The 17,514-nt window shown below is 37.6% G+C and overlaps 1 pseudogene; it reads left to right on the top strand.

Annotated features, from left to right (window-relative positions):
* Positions 1-229: 229 nt before the first annotated feature.
* LOC145903467 (GATOR2 complex protein WDR24-like) lies at positions 230-5,601 on the top strand (annotated as a pseudogene).
* Positions 5,602-17,514: the final 11,913 nt, after the last annotated feature.

Here is a 17,514-nt window from a genome sequence, read left to right as displayed (position 1 = left end):
TTAGAAAAGTTAATGTTCTGGTTGCGAGGATAAAATCGCTGTTCGTTTTGGAAAATCACTTAAGCGTGCAAGAGACGAATTTGTTTTGTTTACATTTTCTCGGGAATTAGTTTGTTTAAGAACTTGCTGCTACAGTACTTATGTAGTTAACCGTAAGCAGGTTTCTTTATCTGTGAAAAATCACCTTTGCATCTGCGCTTAAATGGTTTTTCTGGGTCGGATTGGAATAATTGTGGTTATTGTGTAATTTTATCAAAATTACAAGGGCAAACAGAGCCAGTGTGTTGTTCTTTAAATATACAATAAATTTCATGACCTTGTCTTCTGTAAACCAAAGTGCTTATGTGTTGTGGAAGTGATATTAAATATAAAACACCGCATATTTCATCGGAAAACTTGAAATTATGAAGAGAAACAAAGCCGTTTCAATAGATGTTGGAACAGCAGTGAATGCACTTTGCCTCAGTAAAGACAACAGTAAAGTGGTCATCGCTGGACGGTCTCTGTTGAAAATTTATCATGTTGATGAGGTTAATGGTTTCAGCGAGCACCTTAATCTTCATGTTGGAAGAAAACAGGTTTGCTCCGATGGAATTAATGTGTGCCACTAAGTCTGATAGAGCTGATTGTGTTTTCGTTTCATGTTATAAGTGTGTATTTTTGCAATTGCTGTTGTATTTTTAAGGGAGGGATATTGGTATTTTTCTTTGCTCATGACTGGCCAAAGCCAGTTACCACCCAACAAAATAATACATCATAAGTTATTGAAATCAAATTAGCTTTTACCTGTGGCTGCATGCTTAACCAAATTTTTCAAGATTACAATTGCTGTTCATCAGCATAATTAGTTCACACATACACAATTAATTAAAATGTTTTGTTTTTTCATTTCAGGGTTTGAACATGAGTTGTTCTGACGTGGGTTGGAGTCCCGTGGATGAAATTTGATCGCAACTGCTGCTACTAATGGAGCGGTTGAAGCTTGGGATTTAAACACTCCTGGTCGTGAGAAGAAGCTCGCTATATTGTCTGAACATCGTCGCACGTTCACAAAAGTTTCGTTTCACAACTCGGAAGGAAATCTTTTGCTAAGTGGATCACAGGTGTTTTATATATGTATGGTTTTTAAATAAAAATGTGTTTCTTATGTAGATGGGACCTGTCAAGACCGTTAGACAAGTTTGTTTAAATTTGCATTGTCATATGACACAAGCCTTTTATAAAAATATATTTTATGTGTTTATTCAAATGACAAGCTTAGAAGCCATATTGTATCATTTGTTTTTTAAAGGACGGAACGATGAAGCTGTTTGATTTGAGGAGAAGGGAAAGTACCTACACATTTCAAAGCAAAGCTGATGGCGTGAGAAGTGTTCAGTTCAATCCTCATGAATATTTTATTTTTGCTGCTAGCTTCGATAATGGTTATGTACAAGTAAGTTTTAGGGGTGTGCTAACTTATTTAAAAATACCTGCAGCCAATTTTAAACTGAATCTGGATATTTAATGCTGTCATGTTGTGAAAATCCCCTCACTGTCATATTGTAACATATGAAACCAATTCAAAATCTAGGTTTTTTTGAAATAGTTGGTATGTCCTTCCAGTGAAACAGTAAACCAGTGCTTGTGATACTAAAAATGTTCCCGGTATAAATGCAAACTCAGCATTTTAGTGAGAAAAAATTAAAATATTGCACCAAAAGTTTTCATGTTAATTTTGGTTGTTGTTGTTACTAGATATGGGATTACAGGCGACCTACAGGTTACGTTCACCAGTTTATCGCACACAAGGGATCTGTGTATACTCTTGACTGGCACCCTGATCCAGATCACAAAATGACTCTTGCCACTGGAGGGCGTGATAACATGGTTAAGGTGAGTGATTGTAATAACACGAATAATTTTTTAACTCTGTTTTTGCACTGGGGGGCGTGTGAAAGGTGGTTTTCATGTTATTGCTGGTAATGGATCTAATCATTGTCCGTGTTAAATATTTGTTTTCCCTTGTTTCCACTTGTCGCATGCCAGGTTTGGTCGATTGAAAACAACAGGGAGAAAGAAATAAACAATGTTCCAACCATGTCGTCCGTAGCTTCGGTTAAATGGAGACCCCACCATCCAGAGCAACTTGCTACTATATCTATGATGCTTGAATTCAGCGTGAACATTTGGCATCTGCATAGGAAATATGTCCCATTTGCTCATTTCCAGGTATGAATTATAATTGTAGTTGTATCAAACAACCATTTGTTTTTTGATTGATTTACTTTTTAAACAATGAACTGAACATATTTTAAGGATCACACAGACAGCCCCTCTGGAATAGTTTGGAAAAAGTCAGATCCAAATTTTATTTTGTCATGTTCGAAAGATGGCCGTCTCATGATGCATTCATTACTTGACGCTTCTTGTCCAGCTAAGCAGGCCATGAGTAGTGGACTTGCCATCAGCTCATGTGGTCATATCGCCCTTGCAAGTCAAGCCACAGCATCAACACCCAGGACACAGAGTCCCACTGGTTCTGCTTCAAAATTACCAATAATATTTGGATGGAAGACTGGATCAAAAGACGTGATTGATTTGGACGGTTTGAGTATTTCCAGTCCTTCTTCGCCAGTTGCATTTCAAAGACAAAACAACTTTCTTAATTCCAGATCAAAGTTCAGAATATTTTCAAGCACCAAGTCTGATTTAAAACCAAGTTCGGACTTTGATGATTATCCAACTATGACAGACTCTGTTGTAGAGCAATTAACTCTTAACCAATTTAGGCATGTTGCGAAAAACTATGTTTTAGATGGAAGTGGGACAAAAATGACATTCGAAGAGCTTTGCTCGCACAACTCTGATGTTGCTTTGAAAGGTGGATTCTGTAATGTTGCTCGGAAGTGGAAATTGCTTGGAGTTTTTTTCAACAAAGAGATTCATTTGAACAAATCACAACCTGAAGTTTCAGAAAAGTTAGAAAAAGCAGAGGCAAAAAACAAAAGGCACTCACTCACTGTGAAAAAGGTGAGGTGGTTTTAGTGACGTAATATCTGCTACTGAATAAACAATTGTTACAGATCTTCACCTCATAAATTGTTGCAAAATGCCTGGTATTCAGACATATAATTATGCCATGTTTTTTTGTGGGGATGGAATCAAAGGATTCTTGTGACCATGGTTTGATGTTTAAAAAACAAAATGATTTTCTAACGTTATAGCAGCATTTGTTCAAAACATGGCAAATATTGATTATCACTAGTCGTTGGATATAAATTTTAACAAGATTGCTTCCACACACAATAACTGGTTTGTGTTTGCTGTAGGATGAACTGCATGGTTCGCATGCATTGAATGGTTCAGCAATCCATGGTGGGGAAGCTGATCAACGTTCTGATGATGGAAGACTTGAGGTAGAAGATTATCTCACTGATATCGCTCGAGGACGACAATCAGAACCTGATCTCTACATGACAGATGATGACCCTGGGTAGTTTAGAGATATTATTCTCAAATATAAAATCATGCAAAGTTTGTTGCAACACAATTGTGCAAAAACTGGTAAAAGAATATATTATCATGCTTTCCTGTTGCTGCATCCACAACAGAATTCAGGGTGTTACAATTAAACACCAAGATGTCTAAAATTGATGTAGTGGAAATTATAGTCTGTAATCTAGTTTAATGATTTAGGTTTGGTTATGGTGGAATAACATCAGAAGCTGAGTTTTTGTCTGAGCACGAATATCTCGTTCCAACTGAAGCGTTCCAACAGAGAGAGGTGTGATCGATATATATAGATAGATAGGCCACACTGTTTTGTGTTGCTAAACATATGGTTGCTGTGAACACAGTTTTAAGGTTGCACCACACCCTAAGTAATGAAAGATGTAAGAAACAATCTCCTGTCTTTTTCAGGACATCGAACTGGACGCGATATCAAAGTTTGGTCGAATAGATGCACCTTCTGGAATGAACATTGAAAATGAATCTGAAAAACGAATCCTGACTGCTCACGGTGGGAGGTGGCATGAGAAGGTCATTACCAAGGAGATGGATTCTTCTTCCTCAACATCTCCTGCTGATGAGGAGCTTAACATCTCAGATGGAGTCATCAGTGTGTGTCCCACTCTCTGGCCAGCTCCACTCGATTCAATTAAAGAAGAGATTGCCTGTCAGCAATTAGAGTAAGTTTGTGCAGTTCAAAGCATTCCGGCAAAACATCGCATTTTTAAAATTGACAAAGAAATACAACAATGTGATTAGTAAATCAAATCTGGATCAAAAAAACCAAAGGCCCCTGGCAGGCTGTCGATCGCACACCGTATCAATAATAATGTATTAAAATCCAAACACAGCAATCTTCAGACAGCTCAGATCGATTTATTTAGAGAAAAATATATTTCGCCTAAAACGGCATCATCAGTTTCTCCATTTACCAAAACTTATTCAAATAGAATCTATTTGAATAAGTTTTGGTAAATGGAGAAACTGATGATGCCGTTTTAGGCGAAATATATTTTTCTCTAAATAAATCGATCTGAGCTGTCTGAAGATTGCTGTGTTTGGATTTTAATACATTATTAGAAATACAACAATTCATTAACAGCATGTTTTGAAACAACCGAACTAACACTTACCAGACAATGAGATAAAATAATGTGCCAACTGCTTGTACGTAGGTAAAAAGTCTTTACAAGAATGTTCTTCTCTCTAATGTTGCCATCCACAACACACATAACCTTCAATAATGTTTATTCACTCAAAATTAGTTGTGGAGTTGAATTTCTTTTTCTATTTTTTCACAAAACTCTAACAGTTTTCAGTTTGCTGTCAATGTATTTGCAGATTTTTTGCTGAAATGAATGATGTGCAAAGTCCAGTGTGTATGTTGCTTGCAATGTCATCCTATCCATCCACATATAACCTTCCTATTGATGTTGAAACAGTTGATCATTGGCAAAACTCCTACCTTGATTTGTTGGCAAAGAACAGGTTATGGATACAACATGCTCAGGTGAAATAACTACTCTATGATAAGCAAAGTGGAGCCAATAATATGAATTGTGTAAGTTGTATACAGATTGCCACTGTTCCCTTTTTATCCAAGTTGCGACAATATCAATACATTTACTTTTAGTTTGAAACTTGCACCAGGACATCAACAAATTCAACTCTTTTTCACATTTGTCAATTAAAATAATTTTCATTCAAAGCTGCAGACAGAGTGTGCACATGCACTGTTTCGGCCTGTAAGGTCTCATCAGTGCAGCTGTTGAGTGGCACTGTGCTAGCTTTACAATTTTCATTCAGGTTGTAAAGCTGAGCCGAGTTCCTGCAATCCAATCTCTTTCATCCTCTTCAACTTTCACCCTGGGCTGCCAAGTCTGCCAACGACGAATGCCCCAGAGTAACCCCTGGTCATGTGACCGACGCATTGATGCCGAACACAAAAACAAACCAGTCACGTGTTTGTACTGTCAACTTCAAGTGCGCGGACTCTACACATATTGTCAAGGCTGTAGCTTCGGGGGACATTCCAACTGTGTGGCAACTTGGATAAAACAATGTCAGAAAAACGATATTCCTATAACATGCAGATATCACTGTCTTTAAAATCAATAAAAATGACTGCAAGTTGATGTCTTGACTCGACCACAGGCAAATACATGGTTGTACGAATTACTAACGCAGGAACTAGTCAGGATCGCTCTACTATGAAAACCCGTACTTGGCAACCTCATCGACAATAGCTAACCTTCACATATGATATCATGATATATTTCTGCGTGGTGTGATTAGTGGTAGAGATGTGAAGATCGTTAGTAAAGTTGTGTGCTGACTCACCAGTGTATCTTGACCATTATAAACTACCTTCAAATCTCTGAAATCGCGTAGCTCAGTTGGTAGAGCGTTGGGTCTGGTTAACCCATTGCCTTAGTTTGAAACATACCAGCAGGTGGGGTTATTTTGCATATCTCGCTCCGACTTGTCGGAAAAGTGGTAGATACTGTCGGCGTACGCCCCCGCTGCGGGACCGTGGGGTACGACTGCGTCTCGGGCCTCGCACCCAAAGGATCCGACCGAGTCTCGATGGCAACTCGGCCTCGTAGGCAACTTGCCTTCGCTATCTCAAGGTTACTGTTGGAGTTAAATAACTCCTTTGCACAAGTCTGTGCGTTTTCTAAATAGTCTAAGCCCCGACTAAGCACATACATCCACCAAGCTTCAAACCAGTTCAAAGTTGTTCATAAATCCGTTTATCGTTTATAATCCAGTAATATAATACAACACAGCACAGAAGTTTCTTCAAAACACGGAGAGTACTAAAGCAGAACCAACAGCCTAGACCCTTACACAGCAACAGTTAAAACACACTGATTTGGCAGGCGCTAGTCGCTCTGCTTATATAGTCTGCGGTTGGCCACACGTATTGATACCTTATTTGGAGTTGTTGCGCAACTTTAATGCAACTTGAAGTTGGTCGATTACGTCAGTTATTTATGTAGCTTGATTATCTAAGTGCCCTAAATAGGTTGTTTATGTTTAGATTGACTTTGTTTTCCGAATAACTAAAAGTAGTTATGTTTATAAAAGCATTATTTTTCATTTGCGAAAGAAGTACTTGTGTTTAAATTTTGGCAAAGAAATGCCTATAATTATTTTAACTTGATTTACGCAGTTAGTTTTGTTGCCTAAGTTACCTATATGGCTTTATTTCCCAAATTACATGGTTTATAACACAACTATAATGTGGCTGCTTCTACCGGCTACAATTTTTTCACCTGCCACCAGCTCGGCAAGTTTTTCCTATTAAATTGTCCGATCAGGAATTGACCTAAACCGGAAATGAGTTCTTCTTTTTTCCCATGTCGTTTTATTGGACATCACAACTCGGACATGCGTTGAACGCGTGATTACAATGACTTTGGTTTTAACTCTCGGTCATAAGATAGTTATACGCTTTGGCCTTTTTTTAGTATATACATGTGCTGTGCGGCGACAATTCTCTAACCGCCTCACGAACGGTCGGTTTCCTTGGTTCATGCGTGGCATGGTTAAACCAGCGCTTTGGACATGTTTGTTGGAAATATCATTCTTTCCGAACTAAAAAAAATTATTAAGGCATTGCACAGAGGTATTTTAAAAACAAACGAAACATCTTACATAAACGAAACGTTTCGTTCTCCACGTGCTGATAGACAATGGTACACATGTCCTATAGTGTCGAAATTCACGGCCTTCAAACAAATCCCGCTAAAAAACATGACGCTCTTTGTACGTAATAAGGTTTGTGCTATAATAAACCTAATATTGGAGTTGTACTATTGCTTAGTCTCGTGAAAACGCAAGTTTAAGTAGCTACGCAAGAGCCGGGGAAATCCCTATCGTCCGTTCGTGACGTGTTAGAGTATCTACCGGAAAAAGAAGCCTAGGCCCAGACTCCTTTATTGCCCTAGCTGCGATTCCAGTAAACTAAATTACAAAGGATACGTTAAATTACTCTTCCCAAGCCTGAATCACGTTTTCCCAATTGTTAATTCGTTGCTTGTCATAAGCTGTCTTGATTTTGTGATATCTTTTCAATTTGTGTTTATTCGAACATGATATTTAATTTAGTTTTTAAAAAACAATTTTGACGAAATGACAGAAGTTGGAAAACTTATCAAATTCACGCATCTATTGGTTGGTCGTAACGTGCTAAATTTACAAACAGATATTAACTAAAATATTAAATCTTTAAATCAAAAGTGTAAATCTTTGTTTTTAAAACTGCACGTATTTTAATTGCCAAAAAAATCGGCCCGGTGTTCAATCCTAATTTTATTTCTATTTGTTTAAAAAACCCTACCGGCATCGTTAAAGTTTCGGTCTTGGTGACTGCTGCGGAAGAAAAAAAAATGGCGGAAGTTTTGTTTTTGTTAAATTTATTTATTTTTGAGGAATCACGAAAACACAAATAATTATGAGGAACATGAGGTAGTTTTTGTGTTGAGCTTCTGCTTCAATCCGAACCACTGGAGTCAGGATCACTCGAATCCGAACCACTGGAGTCAGAATCGTAGGTGTGGGGGGACTGATCATCCAAATCCTCAACTTCCGGCTGAAAAGTCACAAAAGTTTTGATTTTATTAATATTTACAAATAAATATTTTAAATTAAATCCTCACAGGATCTTCCATATTCCCAAGTGCGTCCTCCACCATCTTAATCGAATCCGGATCCAATTTGCAGTAACGCAGACTCAACAACATCCCAACCTTCGGTAAAATCCCACAAATTTTTTCCCCATCTTCTCTTCCATGAAAGTCGTTTCCACTCAGGGCGAGATAATACAACTGTTTAAAATATAAATATTGTTTGTAGGAAATGTTTTGATTCTCTTTAAACCAGGAATAAACAAATATTAAAACTGGAAAAGAGTAAAAAATACACAAACAAAATTATTCCCTAAACTACAATAAAAATATTTTATGTCATTTTTCTTAAAATCGAAAACTTTGGTAAAAAATGCTTTTATTCAAATAAAAACTTATTCAGAAAATAAAGAAACACCGAACAAACCCCGTATTCCATTCTTTTTATTGCTTCACAAATAATCGTTAAATCTTCGGAGTTCAGTTCGCAATCCCACATACACAGCAACAAATCATTTGTTGTAACTTTTGGTAAAAAATCCGACAAAACCTCAAGGATTGAGTGAAGTCGGGTTGCGGAAAAATCCAACTTCCCAGGACAAAACCTGGCGAATATTTCTAGATGGCATTTTTGGATTTCCTTCAAATCAAGAAATAAATCTGAAACAAAACAGAAGCAAGTTTATCAAAAAGCAGATGTCTGGTTTCTAGTTTTTATAAAATCACTTAAAATAAAACTTACTTTATTCTTGCACAGAATTCTCCACGTTTAAGTCGGATTTAATCAACACAAGAACCAACAAATCAATCCAATATAAAAGGTTTAAATTATCACAAAATATTATGAAAGAAATAAACACGACCTTCCTTTACAAGATTTTTTAGCAACTGAAAAAAACTGCACTGAGTGTTCGGTTCAAACAATGACTGTGTGACGTAACAAACCCACCCATTGTTACATAAATAAATGTTGTGTTTACAAACACGCATTAAACTGTTGGCATTTATATCATTTACTCACTCAGTAGATGGTATTGCAAGGGTTGAGATTGGAGATATCTTGAAAGCGCATCCAATAATTTCGCACGTTTGTCTGGAAAACAAGAAAGACCAACATTTGCAATGGAAATTGTAAAAATGTATTTGGTTGGACGAATTATTTGCACTCATATATATTTTTACAAACACAGCCATTATTTGTTGAAGATTTGCGTTACCATGTGAAGTGTAAAAAGCGCTGTGCAAACCTAACCGCAGTGCTGTGAAATTGTTGAGTATAAATATGTTAATTCAAATAGCATACGCGACTGCGTATTTTTGTAATGTTATGAAGACAGGGCAATGACCGATACATGCGAATAACACAAAGCAGATTCATTGGTTTACTCCAACTTGTAGCCTGCTAGATTCACATTGAAGTTAGGCTGGCATTTAGTTTTGGTCCAGTTTTGCAAGTTTTTGAAATATTTTCAGTTACTTGACCTTAACAGCTTAACTGGCAACATCAAATGCAACAAAACCTTTTTGTGGAATGCTGGGGAATGTCATCTTGCTAGCGGAACTAGTAGCACATCCAGGGTCCAAGTTGGTTTCAGTATTGTCACTTCTTGAAGCTGTCAGCAAAAAAGAAATTATGACACAAAACGCAGTAACATTTCATGCAATGGCATGATCGCCCCACTGCGCAGGTCCTTGCTTGGCGATCACAGCTAACGTATCGCGAATATTGTGTTTTCAGGCTTGGCAGCCCAGGCATTGCAGCCTTTTTCCTGACAAGTCGGAGCAAGATTTGAAAAATCAGGTGAGGTTTGAACTCATGACCATGGGACAACCAACGCTCTACCAACTGAGCTACAGGAGATCTATACCACTAATATTTCATGCAATGGCATGATTGGCAGTATCGCCAAGCAAGGAACTGTGCAGTTGGGCGATCATGCCATTGCATGAAATATTACTGCGTTATCTGATACGGTGGTAGAGATCCCCTACGTGTATGTGAAGGTTGCCTGGCAAGTTGTGCGGTTGCGCACCAGTGTCCCTTCGCCACAATATACCCCGTGAAACCACTGAGCTCATATACCAGGGTCGTAAGTTCAAACCTCACCGGGAGCTTGATTTTTCAAATTTTGCTCCGACTTGTCAGGAAAAAGTGGCTGATCCAGCCAGGCAGCAATGCGTGGGGTGCCAAGCCTGCAAACCTTATGACACAAAATATACAGATTAAGGAATGTACTTACAACTTTCCTTTCCAAGCAAGAGGCCACAAACAAATCGTCGCGTCATGTTCCAGTGTTCTTCTCCAACCAATGTATCAAGGAATTTGTCAAAGTCTTCATCTGGCATGAACAAGGAAATGTACGAAGCAGCAGAAAATTCCTGAATCATTTGGTGAACAAAGAAAAAACAAGAAGCTGCAACATCGAAAACTTTTCTTTCTGAAAACCACGAAAATTTTGGTAGTTTTATTATTACATCTTGTACTTTAAGATACTCCAGGCCCACATTTGAGAGTTCTTGGTGGGCAAATACAACAGTTTTGCGAGTCATTCCATTATATGCCATTCTGCCAAGTGCTTCTCTCAAAAAGTGTATACTACCCTTAGCATGCTCGGATGCATCGAGTTGTTGCAAAACAACATCAAATAAGCTTGTAATTGTGCCAAAACAGTTTTTGTCACCAAACAAACCAGCATACACAGCAAACTGCAAAAGTAATGGATTGTGACAAAAGTCTAGCATTTCTGGAGTTTCTTTAAGTTTTTCCCACAGTTCGTTTGCCTTTTCTCCAGCAAAGAAATCAAATAGCTTCTTCGTGTTTTCTGTAGTAAGGTCACGGATATATATAGTGGGTTTTGGACGAAGTCCCATAGGAATGGAAAGCAGTGAATGAGGACGTGATGTAAAGATCAATGATGATTTTTTGAACAGGGTTTTGCTGCAGAGATTAGCAACAAGCTGTTGAACTGTGAACGGAGTTTTATAATCTGTATTAATTCGCTTCATATTTTCTAATGACCATGTTGCCTGGTCCAGACCATCAAATACCAAAACACATTTTTCTTGGTTTTGTTTCATCCATTTAAATGCAGCATCAAGGTCAGTTTGCTCAACATCTGGAAACTGCCTATCAAGTAGGAGTTCTTGAAGTGTGAGTTTTTTATCTCCATAATCTAAATTCATGAAACTTAGGTGTAACACCAAATACCCATCTTTGTTTTTTCTCAAAAGTTTCTTGGACAAAGTGGATTTCCCTGCACCAGCTGCGCCAATAATGGCAAGAAACTGATCACCACTTTCGATTGTGGAAAGCAGCTCATCAAAAGTTATACGCTCTCCTTTAACTTTATTTTCATTGTACCTTATTGTTGATGGCACAAACTCTTCACCTTTCTTGGTATCAATACCTTGGTAGAAATCACGTTTCTCCAGCTGTGGACAAACATCTGGGATTCCTTCTTCATTTAAACCAGAAAGAGGTGTGACAGACTTAATTTTGTCCTGTTCATGTTTGGTGATTTGAATGGCTTCTCGCTGCTTTTTGTCTGCAGACAGAAATATAACTAGAGACAAGTAATTATGGCTCACTAGACATTATCATATGGAAGCATTCGGGCATTATTGTCAGACATTATCTAGGTAAATATTTTAAATGCAGTAAAGAGGATGAAACAGCTTACTTTCATCTGCTTGTTCACCTTCGTTTGATGGACCTGCAAAAATTCACACTAATCTGACTTTAAGGGTATAATATCGGCTTTGTATAAAATGAAACGGTTGGTTGGTGCAAAGGTTAAAAAGTTTCATTGCAAAAATTAAATGTGAACATAAACAGAATGTACCATTTAATGTTGCATTAGTTTACAGTGCATTGATCAGTTGACAAATATACCTGGAGTATTGTAGTGGTTTATTATTGTTGGTTGATTGACATTGCCCTGAACTGCAGCAATGCTACCAGTTATGGTTGCTCCCGGTGCTGATATGTGCTGTGTGGAATCTGATTCAAAGTTAATATCTTGTTAGTGCCTGAAATATCATTTGTACATTACTTGCCTAAAAATAAAAATTTCATTTTAGTTAGGCTACTTTAATTAAAAAGTCACTATGCATGATACATTCCCAATAAAGCTAAGGTTTAGTATAAGGCATAATTCATTTTAGTAACTTTGCACTCAGTTTTATGTAATAAAGGAGAGAATAACACATTAGACCTGCTTTCCGTTGGACAACTTTCGAACCAGATTCTGAAATTGTTGTAGTCATTCTTCTCTTGCTTTCTGACTCCGTCATGATGTTTGTCGGCAATGTCCCTCTTTCGAAAACAAATGCAGCAACTTGTCACAATTTTTGAAACCTTTTCACTGTAAACAAACATAAATGCAGCTCACAGAAATCATTTCTTTAATCCAAGCTTAAACTACAAAACAAAACCTCAGTACAGATTAATCTTGCAACTCTTTAAAACCAAAGAAAGTCTGCATAAACTTATTTATGTAAATAAAACACAAAGATATTTCGTTGGTACTCCAGCGCAATCCTTTCACCCTGCTTGTGACATTGTGACCTCTGTAACCCAGTTATCGTTGCGCAGACGACTGTGGACGCTACCGCTTTGTGGCACTATTGAGCAAACATTTAAAAAATTCGGGTGTTGTGGTCTGTTTAGATCAGTTTAATAATTAAATTGGTCTTTAATCAGGTTTTAAGCAAGCTTGTGTGCTTTCACCAAAAACAGATTTACTAAAATTTTGAGAATAAAAGAAATGGGCTGAGACATCCAAAAAATAGAAAACATAAAAATTTTTGGAATATAGGTGTGGCCCTTTTTTTCAGAATTTAAATTTGTGTTAAATTTCAGGCAATTTGGCAGGAATTGGAATAGGATCTTTATATCCTAAATTAATTTCTGCTCTGGTTATCCTGGCTACTATTGTCTACTATGTTTTCTACTTGCAATATGGTTCAGACCCATTCCTATGCTCATAATTCATGCTTCAATACATTTGGATTTTCGAATATGATCCTGGTATGTCTGGGGTAAACGTGACACAAACATGTTGTTTCATGAAAGACATGACCTCTCGCTTAGCCTGGTTTACGATTTGTTTAATAAAGACCCATGTAATGGAGAAGCTAAACGCGCGCTCGACGTTTGACGTCATAGCTGACAAACAAAACTAATCTGCGCTCCAGTTTACAAGCAACTTTTTAAGGTGAAGTAAACCAGGATTTTCGGACGTGTAGCGTCTCGCACCAAATATAATTTTCGATGGCTAACACTTTTCATATGATGACGTATCGTTTTCAACTGTTTTTGCGCACGGATATCGAAGCACCACTCGTTCAAATCCAGTGCGAATTTAATTGCTTTCAATGTCAGACCGATGTTAACTGCGAGTTCTCTGTTATTTGAAGATTTGCTTGAACCCACACAACGCAAGTGTTAAATAATCAAGGCTACTATTCGTGGTTAAAACGATATTTTGTCTTATTCTGCATTTATCGTTGTTGTAGTTTTGCCAACGCGAACCCCATGCTTTTAACAAATGGCGCTTTCTTGCTATACGAAAGCACAGCTTTAGCGAGCGATTTAACTTCTGTACAGATGACGAAATAAACCTTTGACTTTTCGTACTTAGCTGGTCTGGTTCCTGCTAGACTCGCAAGCCACAGTTTTTCCGAGTAAGAAACCTTCAGCAAACAAAGGCAGTGCGCCACTTACTTCACAACCACCGTCTGCGTATTGTTGACCTTCCAAACAGTTTACGCTTTTGAGTGAGAAATTGGTTCAGTTGCATGGATTCACCAGTGAGTAACCAAGCGTGTCAAAGTGTAGTACCACGCCTTACTTATTACGTCACAATATAAAGTAATCACTGCCTCAAACAATGTATGACTGATGGGAAAGGTTTTGTGACAATGTTTTCTTTACCTACAATATCTTTCTAAAGCCGTGTGGTAAATATGAAAGCGACATTAAAACTTAATTTGCTTACTTCACCTGGACCGAAGTAGCGCTAAACAATACATATTGGTCCACAATTATCCCCGACCATTGGAAAAATCACTTTGCATGATTCGGATTTCGAAATTCACGTGTGTTGTGTGACGTAGCAAGATGTGAAATATCTGCACATTTTCGTATTCCACGTCGACGAACTTTGCGCGCGCGCAATTCTCGAGTAAATAATTCTCATCCTGCTGCGTCACACAGCGCTCGTGACACAAACATGTTGTTTCATGGCGTGCCCGAACTTTGGCTTCTAGTTTATGATTTGTTTGAATAAAGATTCGAACAAAGAAACCGAACGCGTCGTAACGTTTGACGTCATAATGGACAAACAAATTTAATTGTGCTCCAGCTTACTGAATTTAAACAGACAACTTTAAGGTGAAGTAAACCAAGATTTCGCACGTGTAGCGTCTCGTCCCAAATATGGACCTCAAGAAACACGAAGTTTCGATATTGAAGCACCACGTTAACTGCTAATTCTCGAACCCATATGGTGAATAACTCAAATGGTAAATAATCAAGCCTACTATTCGTGGTTAAGACGATATTTTGTCTTATTCTGCATTTATCGTTGTTGTAGTTATGCCAACGCGAACCTCATGCTTTTAACAAATGACGTTTTTTCTTGCTATACGAAAGTTCCGCTTTCAGCGAGCGATTCAACTTGACTTCTGTATTGATGATGAAAAAATCCAAGCCTCGTTGACAAACGCAAATTGCAGACAATTATTAACCCTCATTGGCGCAAACATGTTGTTCCCTGAAGGACGTGACCTCTGGCTTCACCTGGTTTACGATTTGTTTAAAATTGAGATTTTCGAGATTTTTTTCAAAACTGACCACAAAACGTGTTTCGACCAAATAATCAAAACTCCAAACACAACTTAATATGTACAAGAGTTTAAACCCAGTACAAATCTACTCATTTACGAAACATTTTCCACTGTGCTTGGGGCGAGACTGAAAGACTTTATTGGATTTGCAACAACGCGCATTCAAAAGCCTTCCACAGCAGCCGTGTATCTGACTTCAACTGGTTTACGATTTGTTTAATCAAGACTCGAAATGGAGAAGCTGAACGCTCGCTCGCTCGAACGTTTGACGTCACAGTTGACAAACAAACTTTGTTTTAAATATCAAGTTTTAAGGTTAGATAAACCAGGGTTTCGGAGCAATGTGATTCGCTACATGGACGGTTATCGGTGGTTGTTAGCTTATATATAATGACGTAGTTTAGTCAACAGTTTGACGTTAAAGACCTATACCAAACATAGAGGCTGATTATCCAAACCCCAATGGTTTGAAACCAGCGTGTTACAGCATTGGTCGACGATCAGCATTACGCGGATTTAATACTTTTTCGTACTCCACGGTGACCAACTTTTGGCAAATTTAACACTAAATCAAAATGAGAAACTCGCGAATGCCGTGGAAAAATTATCGCTGCAAAAATGGCACACCTAGATGTATTACAAAGTGATGTCCACAGTGCGACCTGCAAGTGTGCTGTGAATCTGAAAGTCTTTGTTTATTTTGCAACAACGCAACATTAACTGCTTCCAACGATGGACCGAAGCTCTGTTTTTAACTGAAAATCCCAATTAAAATGTCGTTATTTCGAAAGTTAAAGTTTAGGAGGTTGACGTCACTTCACACAACTCTTTTCGTGTTAACACACTGGGGCTGAGATGAACTAATTTACATACAATTCTATCAGCATTTATCGACACGCGGAAATAAAGTTACATTTGATTCTTTAGCGTCCTCAAGCGGTTTTTCATATTAACACAACAGAACCGAATTCAAATCATAATGAAATTTGTGATAAAGTCGTGTTTTATTTAATATATGGGATATTTATTCGTGCAGAAAATTTTAATCCCTTGCATTTAATTTTGTTGTCTATGGTCGTCGTATGGGATTATTTAAGTTAATATCAATGTTTTCCACAACAAATGTTGAGTTTATTCGTGTATCAATCAAGTTTAATGACAATTATGCTCTAGGATTTTCGAATATGTTCCTGGTATGTCAGGAGTAAACGTGACACAAATAAGTTGTTTAATGGCCTCTCGCTTAGCCTGGTTTACGATGTGTTTAATCAAGACTCGGAATGGAGAAGCTGAAAGCGCGCTCGAAAGTTTGTCGTCACAGCTGACAAACAAACTTATAGGAAAGCCGATTTCCATTACAGCCTTTGCTCATAAGTATTAACTTACAACTATATTTTTAGATGAAACGAGACTGTGCGTTAGTTGGGGGAATTTCCGCGATTTAGAAATTGTGCACTTCAATTTCACAAGCTTATGCTTAAGTGAAGTGTTGTTAACTGTTCACCATCAGCATTTAGACGTGATACTCAAAACATCCATTAATTTTGTGAAGCCAACAACCCCATTCATCACGTGCACTCTCAACATACAAAATACATTGATTATATTACGGATACCAAGCAAAAAACTTGTAAAAAGATTAAATCACGACAAACTTTGCTCTAACTTTGACGACAGCAGCAAGCTATTCAATGTGCTATAGTCAGAACAAGAAATAAAAGTAAATCCAAACATGAAAAATTGGATGGTAACTGGTTATATGTCACATGTCACGTGTCACGTGTCCAACATGTCATTTTAGAGCAAGTTATTGATCAGTGCGTGTCACTGCGTTGAGTACTAACTGTTATTGTAGTCTGATTATATCGTATTTGTGGTAATTCGTCACTGAAGTTTCATGGATAGAAATGCAATTTGTGGCCACACAAACACATGCGATGTTAAATAAATGAATGAATACATGGACACCGATGAGTAGTGATCGTTCCAAGTGATGAACATTGGATTTAATTTGATTTTTCCCAGCATGAGACAACACACATTGATCGACGACCATCAATACGACCGACCTGACTTCTGGTTTCACCTGGTTTACGATTTGTTTAATCAAGACATGTAATAAAGAAGTTGAACTCTTTGTAACTTTTGACGTCATCTTTGACAAACGAACTTTATGTGGTTAAGCGTTTACTTTCACATTCGGAATTTTATTCAATTTAATCAAGTATTAAACGGACTTTATGTGCTTTCTGGTTAATTATTCACTTTCACACACCGAATTTCATTCAATCTTAAGGTTACAAAAGGGAGGATATTCGTAGATATTTGCGTTTGAACATTTTTCACCAGCTTGAAGATTTTCGGTGGCTGTTAAATTGAATGTATTGTCGTTGTTTAGTTATCCGTTTGACTTGAACAGCCATACCCAATATACAGGTCCAAACCAGGGAGCAGCAATGGTTGACGATCAACATTATACGCGGACTTGTGAACGGGACTAATTATTCTTACGATTCGGTTGTCGAATTCGTAGTCCACGATG

This window comes from Ascidia mentula, chromosome 5, assembly GCF_947561715.1.
Source record: "Ascidia mentula chromosome 5, kaAscMent1.1, whole genome shotgun sequence".
NCBI classification, from domain to species: Eukaryota; Metazoa; Chordata; class Ascidiacea; order Phlebobranchia; family Ascidiidae; genus Ascidia; species Ascidia mentula.
Note: the sequence above shows the minus strand (reverse complement) of the source record. Positions and strands in the feature narration are given on the sequence as shown.